This window comes from Dendrobates tinctorius, unplaced genomic scaffold (assembly GCF_039654945.1).
Source record: "Dendrobates tinctorius isolate UK_male_01 unplaced genomic scaffold, ASM3965494v1 ptg000107l, whole genome shotgun sequence".
NCBI classification, from domain to species: domain Eukaryota; kingdom Metazoa; phylum Chordata; class Amphibia; order Anura; family Dendrobatidae; genus Dendrobates; species Dendrobates tinctorius.
The window spans coordinates 29,617,528-29,627,670 of NW_027361775.1; the positions used below are offsets into that span (position 1 = coordinate 29,617,528).

General features: G+C 44.5%; 1 long non-coding RNA gene across 1 annotated transcript; it reads right to left on the reverse strand.

Moving 5' to 3' along the window:
- Positions 1-3,942: 3,942 nt before the first annotated feature.
- LOC141100687 (uncharacterized) lies at positions 3,943-8,999 on the reverse strand. The gene is made up of 4 exons (XR_012234744.1): positions 7,761-8,999; positions 6,460-7,305; positions 6,033-6,127; positions 3,943-5,691 (listed from the first exon to the last, which is right to left on the reverse strand). It is a non-coding gene; the product is annotated as an uncharacterized lncRNA (long non-coding RNA).
- Positions 9,000-10,143: the final 1,144 nt, after the last annotated feature.

Below are 10,143 nucleotides of genomic sequence, written 5' to 3' on the forward strand. Positions count from 1 at the left end.
GCATGATTCATCAGCGCTTGCGGTATAGCATGTCACCACTAGCGCTGATGAATCATCAGCGCTAGCAGTATAGCATAACGCATATCGCGTTATGCTATAGCGTTAACTCAGCCTGTCAACGCTATGTGTTGATAGGGCTGGTTAACGCTATGTGAACCTGGCCTAACTCCTGTCTCTTTATGTAATTCCAGATAGACTAGATTATGTTGAGATGAGTTCTCTGTGAGGGCCATACAATAATAATTTTATATAGCGCCAACATATTCTGCAACACTTTACTATTAGGCAGGGACATCTACAGACATAAAAAGACATTACAAAGTAACACAGTTCAATAGTTACAGAAAAGGTGGGACCCCTGCTCGCAAGCTTATAATTTATAGGGAAATAGAGGGACACAAAAGGTAAAAAATGCATGTCATGTTTGGTCCAGCCATCAATACAATAAGTTGGGTATTTCAAATAAGCTGCATGATCCAGGCATTAGACAGTATCTGTCTAAGTAAAGTTACCAAGTGCTCTTGGGTGAATGGAGGATGTGCAGACATAAATAGGAGGGACCGGATTCTGAGAAAAATTTAGAAACAGAAGAGTTTGATTAGGGAAGTGAGGTGATAAGCCTGTCTAAAGAGATGTGTTTATGAAGCATGCTTAAAAATGTGAGGGCTGGGGGGCGTGGCTATGTAGCGGCGGCGAAAGGACAAACTGAGAGAGAGCTCCTGGAATCCTGAAACTATCCGGTCAGTGGACCCTCACCACTGCGATTTACCTGCCTGTCTCTGGACTCCGGGCACTCCTGGACTCCCGTGGGAGAGCACTGCTGGGCTTTTGTGTGCTGGCAGCAGTAAAAGCTGGGGCGGCCGGCGGGGCCTGCACGAGGCGGCGGCCATCTTTGGAAGCACACGCTCTGCCTGTGAGAGACGCGGTGCTGGTCCCCATTGCTGCAGCGCTGATGGACGGTGAGCACATATCCTGAAAGAACTGTGGAGGACAAGCGGTGGGTGCCCTGAAAGATTGGGCCCTGCGCTCCTCCTCTTCGCTAAGTCACCTAGCCTGCCGGTGCTATTACGTTAAGGGCCTGGGTCCCTTCCTGGCTGCTGTCCTTGTCGGCGCTGTGGTCTCCCCCCCCTCCAGGTTATAAGGGCCCTTGTTTGCTGCTCGGAGCCGGGCATTGTCTCCCTACATGGCCCTACAGATCTGTGTCACCTTTGGGGCTCTGCTGCCACTATATAATAGCCCTGCTACGCCTATAATAGAGGACTCCAGAGTGTACTGTTCTCAATATCCGGCTGTGCCATATTGCTATTAAAATGAGTCGCTCTAAGGGATCAGGAGCAGCTGAAAGACTGAAAGAGTATGCCAGAATAGATCATTCTGATGTTTCAAGACCCCTTAAAAATAACCCCTCACAGGCTCAGTGTAAAAGCCGCTCATCTGGAGGCGAGGAGGAGAGTGAGCAAGAGGAATTAACCCTTAAACAGGCGTCTGAACAACTGATGCAGGCCATCTCCTTAACCAGGACATCTCTGACTGGGAAGATAGAGGAGGTGTACACTGAGGTGGGGCGTCTCCGACAAGATATGCAAGTCATGAGGGGCCGCATTACGGAGGTGGAGACACGGGTATCCCAGGTAGAAGATACCATCCACCTATGGAAGCCAAATTAACAAAAGTGGCAGGCTCTATGAATGCATGGAGGCAAAAAGCAGATGACCTGGAGAACAGAATGCGTTATTGGGCTCCCGGAATGTTCGGAGGGTCAACACCCGGAGCAATTTCTGGAACATTGACGCAAAACTACTCTGGGAGACGAATTCTCCCCAACATTTGTGGTGGAGCGGGCCCACAGAGTCCCCACTAGGCCTCTTCCTCCTTGAGCCCCACCTAAACCTTTTCTGGCACGTCTCCTTAACTGCAGGGACAGGGATGTGGCTCTGAGTTTGGCACGGCAAAAAAGCCCCATCAAGTTCAACAACGCCACAATCTCGTTTTTCCCAGACTTCTCCATGGAACTTCAGAAACAACGGGCACAGTTCATGGAGGTCAAAAAGAGTCTCTGGGAGAGGAATGTTATGTAATCGATGATTTATCCGGCCTGGCTTCGAGTGGTCCATGAGGGTTCCACCCTGTTTTTTACGGATCCAGTGGAGGCGACTGAGTGGCTACGGTCCCACAAATGGTGTGCTGCAAAGGAATCCTAGTGCACATATTGCTAGTCAGTACCTTTGCATTAATGGTCTGATTGGAGCTCTATCCGCAAGCGTCCAATTACCAACAATACCGGACACTGTGCTCAGTGATGGTATCCCCTTGTTTGCTTCATGACGGGAGTATAAGACTTTGCTCCCATACTTTTTGTTGTTTATTTACTTTGTTTTTTCTCTATAGTGGTTTTATATGTTTTTTAGGTAAGATTCGCAGCCAGCGACAGTTTTCATCTTTAGGTGATGTCTCTAAATTTTACCTGGGTAATGATATGCCCCATATTCAGCGGAGTAAAACATGGGGTCTGAGTTGATATGTATGACATGGAATGTGAGGGGTATAAAAACTCCCCGGAAAAAGATTAAAGTTTTTTTGCAGGTCAGACACTATCACCCTCACATTGTGGCCCTGGTGGAGACGCACCTGACCAGGGATACAGTTCGGTGCATGCAGAAGCCTTGGGTACAATAGTCTGTTCATGCACTCCACACCAGCTACTCGAGAGGGGTTCCACTGTTGGTGTATAGACACGTTAGATGGCAAGCCAGGGAGACCCGGAGGGATCCCGAAGGTCGCTTTGTTTTTGTGCATGCACTGATAAATGCCAGGGAATATGTAATCCTATGTGTCTATAACCCCTTCTCTGGCTAGTATGTCCCTTCTTCAGAAGGCAATGAGTTTTGCCCTGGATTATCCAGATGCGGATGTTATTTGTATGGGAGATTTCAATATGGTTATGAACAACTGCCTTGATAAATTGAGATTGGATGATGGAATGACTGGGGGGCCTCTTCGCTGACTACAACTTCGCTGTTTATGGGGGAGGGCGGTGGCTGGATTTGTGGAGGATGCGTCACCCTGAGTTAAGAGAATATACCTGTCACTCGTCCACTAAACGCTCTCTGTCGCGCATAAATTACATATTTGGTTCCAGCGGTCTGGCGATGTGTGTGGATAACATAGAGCATGGCAGTAGGGGGATTTCAGACCATAGCCCGGTCATTCTTAAACTTAAATATGGACAATTAAACAATGGGATAGTTTGGAAATTGATTCCTTTCTGTTAATAGTGTCCCCCGATAGAACGATTGATCAGTTGCATTGTTTCATCGCGTCTCATCCGGATCCTCAAGATATTAATTTATTTTCGAATGCCCTTAAGGAATATTTGAGGGTCTGTCTGTCCTCCACGATCTCTTATATTAAGCAGGTAACCTCAAGGGAGGATGAGGAAATGGAGCGACGATTGAAAGACTCAGAGGCTACATATATATCTAACCAAACTAGTGGCAATAGGATTGAGTGGTTGGCTGCTCAGAGGTTATACGCCCAGCATATAGACACCAAATCTAAGCGTAAACTATTCTTCACCCGTCAATCTTATTTTGAACTGGGAAACCAGGCAAGTAAGTTTTTGGCCTATTTGGTACGCCAACACAATACGTCCAATACAATACTGCAGATTCGTTAGGCGGATGTTTTCCTGGTGTCTTCGACCGAGGAGATATTTGGTTGTTTTTACGACTACTACAGGTCATTATATGAATCTAAAAGTGACTTTGATAATTTGGGGTGCTTGAACTATTTGTCAGAGGTGACATTCCCGTGAAATGTAAGAGAAAAAAGACCAAGCAAAGAATGGCCTGCACACCAATTAAATCTGATGACACATAAAAAACCATAGAAAAATGCTTTATTGGAAAACACAACACACGTGTTAAAAACAATTAAATAGGACAAAGGAAGTCCATGTAACACCCCTGCATATAATAATCACTTACAGCCATAATAGGTATAGAGCCCTTTTTGTATCATTAAGAGTACAGACAATGAAAAGCCATCACAATACACCATGTGTGCAGAGTTTTTTCTGAAACATATGTAGTCTCCAAATTGATTCCTATATACCAGCCCAATGTACAAACTTTCCAGGACCACAATTCAGGAGCCTGCAAACAAATAAGGCTGTTAAAATGTAAGAGAAGTTGTAGCTACATACTCCCTGAACCACCTAATGAGCAAAAACCCTGAAAGCCAGCTCAATATTGCCAGATGATGTGCTGGTGGATGGCCAGGCTCCCATGAAGTCTGTGGATAGCCAAGGGAATAATGCCCATAGGCATCCAAAATAAAGCTAACACAGGGCTGAAGACATGGTGCAGGGGTGTGAGGAGCAACCCCACGCGTATCGCTTGCTTAAAGCAGCTTCATCAGGGGAAGTGTGCTTGATGGCCCAAACTCAGCATTTAAATAGCATGTAGATAATACCTTTAACGTCATCTGGTGTGTGAAAACTCCCCAGCGGTCATGGCCCTGCAGATGTCTCGTGCAGCCCGATGTTCACACCAAAATCTCGCGAGAGGACCGCTGGATTGTCCCATCTCGCCGAAATCTCGCGGGAAGACCGCAAGATCATTCCATATACCGCTGCATTGGTTTGTTTGCGCCTGCGCAGTGTATGCAGTTTATTCAGACCGATTTGATACAGCAACTAGTGTTGCTGTGTATAAAGGGATGCAAACCAGAGGCTGGAAAGCCTTCAGCACAAATAAAAAGTATCCTTTGCCTTCGTATAATCACTAACCTGGCACTGTCTATGCATCACATGGTAGGAAAAAATGTATATAATCCATCAAAATCATGCAAAAACACAGTACCTCCCACATCTAAAGAGAAAAAAAAAAGAGCAAATCAGCCAAAATGTATTTTTATGCGCTCCAACCAATAAGTGCGCAAAAAAGGTAATCACTATGCACACATGAAGTGTGTATATACACATACACCGAAAATAAAATACACATATATATATATATATATATACACACACACACACATGTATACATATGTATGCACAATAATGAATGTACAATAGATAGTTAACAATATATATAGACCTCCATGGCTTTGATATTATAAAATAGCAAAAAACCTTGACCGTACTCAAAACGGCCAAGGTCACATATTTGTACATCTGGGAATTGAACATTATATCCAAATGGTCATGTATGTGTAAAAGGCGCCCTCATTAAAAATGGGAAGGTTGGGAGAGTATAATGTATAAATAGACAGTGTCCACCATATACAAATATGAAAAAATGAGGCAATTGACAAAGAAAATCCTGTGAAGGAATATACAAGTATTAGGTAAAGAGATAACAAATCATTTTTACCTATATAGTATCAAAGGGAACAGTTATGAAACAGTACAAAATATTAATCTTATAAAAACCAAACGACAGGTCCTGATCATAGAGCACATAGAGTGATGTATCCAAATAGGGGATGATTCATTTCCAGTGCAGACAAACGACAAGTCCTGATAATGAGGCTGGTGGTGTAATGTATCCAAATAGGAGCAAATCGATTTCCAATGTGAAGAAAAACCGTCAGAAGGAAGTGTCCAAAATTGCTAGGACACCTTGAAGGCCCGAACTCCAAGGGGGAAGAAGAAAAGAAAAAAACAGAAAAAAAACAACCGCAGACAACCTGAGGAGGAAAAAATGTAATCAGTCAGACAACTAACCCAAAAAACCGGTAAACAGGAACATTTAATTTAAACACATCAAATTATGGAAATTATTATTATTCCAAGATCTATTAATTAAAATCAACTTTAGTTTGTGGGAAACCCCCTTTAAGGTAACCAGTAGCATAGGTAACTGACTGTAGCTCAAAACTCCATCTGGATTCTGCCTGAAGTAAATGTTTCCGGCTGTTGCCCCCTCTAGCATTCTGTGGGATCTTCTGTAAGCCCACTACCCTGACCCCAGATGTACTGCCCCCATACATGGCCATAAAATGCGCCGCCACCGGTGTGAGGACCTTACCCTTTGTTGAATCTATTGCCGCCAATTGGATGGTGGAGATGTGTTTCTGGGTCCTCTTCCTCAGTTCTTGAGAGGTCTGGCACACGTACACCTTCCTACATGGGCAGATAAGCGCATAAACCACATCCCTGCTTTTACAGTTGATATAACAACGCAACGGATGTCCATGGAGATTCAAGGGATTAAGGAAGACATCACGTGTGGGGGCCATGAATGGGCATACATTGCAGTCCCCACATGGAAAAGATCCTTTAAGGATAATTCCCCTATTCAGTCTACAGGTCGGGCGCATAAAATGACTCCTAGTTAGAATGTCTCGGAGATTGGGCGCCCTCCTAGCCGTTAGTAAAGGTTGCACACTGGTGACCAAGGTGGTCTGAGTGTCCGTTGTGAGGATAGGCCAATGTCTAGACAGAATATCCCTTACCTGGGGCCAACTGCTGTTATAATCCGTAATGAAGTGGAGTTGAGGGTCCTGATTTCGAACCCGCGGAAGAAGAAGGGACGCTTGGTCATGTTGTCGTGCCCTTTGAAATTACCTTCTCAGGGTACCCACGATGTTTTAATCTTCCTGTAAGATCACGAGCCTGTGAATAGAAGTCCTCATCACGTGTACAATTTCTTCTTGTTCTAAGGAATTGGCCAACCGGCACACCCACCTTTAGTATGTTTGGGGTGAAAACTGCTGTATTCCAATAGAGCATTGGCGGCCGTTGACTTACGGTAGAGATCTGTCACCCACCGTGAATCATCCGCACGAATGTTTAAATCCAGAAACGTGGTGGAGCTGGAAGATATTGAATGGCTAAGGCAGATATTAAAAGGATTCAAATTCAAACTTTCCAAAAACTGGACACATTCTATCTCCGTGCCAACCCAAATGAACAATATGTCGTCTATGAAACGGTGCCAATGGCACACATGTTGTTGAAAGATGTCTGACGCATAGACAGTCACTTCTTCCCACCACCCCAAAAAGATGTTTGCCAGGGCCGGTGCACACCGAGCCCCCATTGCCACACCTGAGACCTGGCGGTAAAATGCCCTGTCGAACAAGAAGAAATTATGCTGAAGAATGAACCTCAATATTTCCAACAAGAATCCATTGTGCCCCTGATCCCCACACTCACATTTATTAAGAAAGTATGCCACCGCATTGATGCCGTCCTCGTGTTTGATGTTTGAATACAAGGACTCCACATCGCAGGTGACAAGAAGATATTTTGCTGGTAAGGTGATCTCACGGCAGACCTCAATAAAGTGAGAGGAGACCCTGATGAAGGAAGGGAGAGAAATGGCCAGTGGCTGTATGAAAAAATCCACATAAACACAGGCCTTCTCGCACATACTCCCAATACTGGATACAATGGGCCGGCCAGGGGGGTTGGTGGCATGCTTATGTACCTTAGGTAACATGTAAAAGGTGGGGATGACTGGATGTTCCACCCACATATATTTCTTTTCCTCAGGAGTGATGATACCAAAGCCAACCGCCCTATCTAGTATCACTCGAAACTTCCCCGGAAAAACTGAGGTAGGATCCGATGGCATTTTCTGATAAAAGCGTACATTGCTTAACTGTCTATTTGCCTCCTGTAAGTACATGTGGGTGGGCCAAAGCACCACATTGCCCCCCTTGTCGGCCTCTTTGATGACAAAGGCATTATTGTTCTTGAGAGCCTGTAGTGCCTGCTTCTCAGCCTGAGAAAGATTAGGAGATAACCTCACCTGTGGAATCATGGTGAGTATATCCCGTTTCACCAACTCAAAAAAGATCTTAATGGCTGGTACCAAAGAAAACGACGGAGCCCTAATCGACTTGTTCCTATGTGGAAACTTTCTTCTTGATAAGCCAGCCTGATTCTCATCCAGGAGTTCCAAAAGGTCTTGGAACGTCTGACGATCCTCCTCAGGTAAAGTCTGCATAATATCGGGTTTTCTATGGATCACTTGAAAAATGAGATTCCTGCAAAACAAGTATAAATCTTTGACAAGACTGAATTTGTCAACATGATGAATAGGCACAAAGGTAAGACCTTTCTTAAGCACTGAAGTTTCAGCTGGAGTTAGGACATGGTCAGACAAATTAACAATTTGTAGGGTATCAGCCAATATCTCAACCTGCCTTTGGGAAGTCTCTTGACCACTGTAATCCGTTACTTGCGTCTGGTCATATATCTGTGTTGGAAGGGAGAAAAGCGACCCCTGTGTCTCACTTGTCGCTTTCTCATTGCTCTTGTGTCCACGTTTTCTGCCACGTCTGGTCCTGTGTCTAACTCGCTTCCCGTGGAAGACAAAAAAAAAAACAAAACGCTAGAACTCACTTCTGTTGTAGGAGGCACATTTCTGGCAGTTGGTCCACTACCTCTGGCGGGACCCATACTCCGGGAGTTACCCTTATGCTTCCACTTGAAGACAGTTTGATGCTGAAAGTCTAGCCTGTCCCTCTGAAATTTCCTTTGTTTTCTGAGGGTAACCTCTGTCTCATATTTCTCTAGAGTTTCCTTAAGTTTAACTTTGAAATTAGTGACCTCTACTGTATCAAACTTAGTCAATTTAGACTCAAGCTCCTTTATTTGGGCCTTTGTGGAAGCAAATAACTCTTTATCATGCTCCAGAAGCATGTTTATGAGGATGTTGGAGCATCGTGTTAACCCCTGCTCCCATGTCTGCTTAAAGGAGGAAGAGGGCTCCCATGCTGGAAAAATAGGGATACGTAAACCGCGAGGAATATACCCAGCCCTCAAATATTCCTCTAAACTCCTCATATTCCACCAAAGTCTTACACCTATTTTGTGTGCATTAATAAGATCAAGACAAAGTTGAGAAAAATCTGAATTTACAGCCGGCACCTCAGCCTGAAACACATTTGTCGGTTTCGCCTGCCATGCTGCCTCCCTGGCATCCCAGTCCATGACCACAGCAGGAGATATACACACCAAAGTATAATATAAATCAATCAACCAAGATTAGCTCCAATAGCTACCTCTATTCTACCCAAATAGGCATGTGCTACCCCACTGGAAAAAAAACCTGTAACCAGGAAAGGACAATATGTTGTATAAAAAGGTGTGGGGTGCACCCCACACCATCAATGGGTTCTATATATGAGGGTGCAAAAGCCTTACATGGAGAGAACCATGAAATATAAGAGAAAAAAGACCAAGCAAAGAATGGCCTGCACACCAATTAAATCTGATGACACATAATAACCGTAGAAAAATGCTTTATTGGAAAACACAACACACGTGTTAAAAACAATTAAATAGGACAAAGGAAGTCCATGTAACACCCCTGCATATAATAATCACTTACAGCCATAATAGGTATAGAGCCCTTTTTGTATCATTAAGAGTACAGACAAAGAAAAGCCATCACAATACACCATGTGTGCAGAGTTTTTTCTGAGACATATGTAGTCTCCAAATTGATTCCTATATACCAGCCCTATGTACAAACTTTCCAGGACCACAATTCAGGAGCCTGCAAACAAATAAGGCTGTTAAAATGTAAGAGAAGTTGTAGCTACATACTCCCTGAACCACCTAATGAGCAAAAACCCTGAAAGCCAGCTCAATATTGCCAGATGATGTGCTGGTGGATGGCCAGGCACCCATGAAGTCTGTGGATAGCCAAGGGAGTAATGCCCATAGGCATCCAAAATAAAGCTAACGCAGGGCTGAAGACATGGAGCAGGGGTGTGAGGAGCAACCCCACGCGTATCGCTTGCTTAAAGCAGCTTCATCAGGGGAAGTGTGCTTGATGGCCCAAACTCAGCATTTAAATAGCATGTAGATAATACCTTAAACGTCATCTGGTGTGTGAAAACTCCCCAGCGGTCATGGCCCTGCAGATGTCTCGTGCAGCCCGGTGTTCACACCAAAATCTCGCGAGAGGACCGCTGGATTGTCCCATCTCGCTGAAATCTCGCGGGAAGACCGCAAGATCATTCCATATACCGCTGCATTGGTTTGTTTGCGCCTGCGCAGTGTATTCAGTTTATTCAGACCGGTTTGATACAGCAATTGTGTATAAAGGGATGCAAACCAGAGGCTGCAAAGCCTTCAGCACAAATAAAAAGTATCCTTTGCCTTCGTATAATCACTAACCT